Below are 2129 nucleotides of genomic sequence, written 5' to 3'. Positions count from 1 at the left end.
TATATATATATATATATATACCCGAACTCAAACCTTACAAAGCAACTTCAACCTAAAACTAAAGAAATAAAATTCAATACAACCTTACAATAATTGGTTGAAATAGAATTTTTTCCAAATTTAATTACAAGGAAAATACCAAGATAAAATCTTAAAAGAATGACAAAGTCACTAGGTAAAAATGGGTACATTATAAATTAACCTAAAAACAAATTCAAAATTTAATTACAAGGAAAATACCAAGATAAAATCTCAAAAGAATGACAAAGTCACTAGGTAAAAATTAACCTAAAAACAAATTCAAAAAAAAGAGAAAATGAAGATAAATATCAATCACCAACAAAAACTCACTACAAAGAAATCATAGAAAAACCTTTGCAAAAAATCTTATTATAAAAAAAAAATTGCAATAAATGGTTGAAAATGATTTCCCTCCATATATAATTGCAAAGACAATACCAAAAAAAAACCTTGGTATAAAACCTTTGCAAAATAAATGATATAAAACAATTTCCCTTCAAATTTAATTGCAAAGACAATATAAAATAAAATCTCAAAAAAAAAATTCTCACTATAAGCCATTGCAAAAAAATTGATAATGTGTTTCCCTCCAAATAAAATTGCAAGAAAGAACTAAAATCAAATCTCAAAAAGGAAAAAAAAAATTAAAATGAATAGCGAGGAATCAAAAATATCAAACCAAAATACACAAACTTATAAGCTCCACTGAGCAACCAAAGTATCAAAACCAAATATTCTCAATTGAATAGCCTCAAGAAGGAAGACCACTAAACCGAGCAGCTCCAATAAAAAACCACAACGTCAATACTCCAAAGAACAACCACAAAGCAAGAAGATCCCCAAAAAAAATGAAATAAAACAATCCAAAACATAAAAAATAACAAAAGAATACAAAGAGAAAAACCAATGAAAATAGAGGCATCCAAAAAAAATAGGAGCAACAAAGTTACAACATCACTGCAAAAAAAAAGAAAAATCCGAGCATAAAACCAAAAGCCAAGGAAAACAAAAGAGAGGCAAACCCAAAAAGCACAACAAATCCTACTGAAAATTTATAAATTAAAAAGAAGTTGGGTAAAATGATGAATGCAATTCTTAAATATCAATTTCTTAGTCTTGTAACTGATTAACCATTAAATATAACAAGTACTAAAATCAACGAATTTAGAATTATTCTTAAAAATTATGGAGTTCCTTTCAAAATGAATCACGTAAGCAGTAATTTGCAAAGCTAATAAATAAAATCTTTTAGAGGTCTTGCAAGTAAAGTTGTCAACATAACAATTGACTTTAAAAAAATTGAGGAAAGTATAAAAAATAACCATTAATTAAATAATTTTTAATGAGAGAATGAGAATAAGGACATTCAAAAATCGGAGATCATGCGATTCAAAATTATTATTACATACAAATTAAATTAAAATGTAAACCTCTAGATGAAAGAATATACAAAGTTTTAAGATCTTCAATAACAACTTTTCAAGAATGAAAAGGATATATTAAAGAAAAACATTTAAACCAAATCCATTTATACAAATTGGCAGGAGGAAGAGAAGCATAAAGAGTATGATAAATCACTTTATGAGTAAAAAAAACCAAACCATTCCTTCAAGAAGAGTTGGGACCATTTATTTTCATTCTTTTTCTCTTTTTTCTAAGGAGTCATCAGCTTGTCTATTGTCATATAATTTTTTTTTTCGAGTAATTCTCTCTTTCAGATCATATGAATGATCTGGAGAATAGAAAAATTAAAAAATAAGGACATACAAAGAAGATAGACAAAAAAGAGAAAAAATTTGGAGAAATTTTGTAAAGTAAATTTTGCGTGATAGCCCAAGTGCATACGTCCAAACAAGATCGGATTGAAAGTGTCTTGAAAACATATCCATGAAGAAGACCCTACAAACATTAACTCATAACTAGAGAGTCAAGTGTATTTTCTTGTTCTGGGGCTAAAATAAACTCCCAAAAGGACGTATCTTTTTTGTTAATTACTTCTTGGGGGTGCCTGTCGGCACTATTTTTGGTGTGGGGTTGCCCGTAGGAAGCTGTCGGTCATCGGAATTGAAATCCCGTTGCCCGCTTCGGAAGGACGTTTTTAAAAAAAA

Source organism: Phalaenopsis equestris, unplaced genomic scaffold (genome assembly GCF_001263595.1).
Source record: "Phalaenopsis equestris unplaced genomic scaffold, ASM126359v1 Scaffold000340, whole genome shotgun sequence".
NCBI lineage: Eukaryota > Viridiplantae > Streptophyta > Magnoliopsida > Asparagales > Orchidaceae > Phalaenopsis > Phalaenopsis equestris.
Note: the sequence above shows the minus strand (reverse complement) of the source record.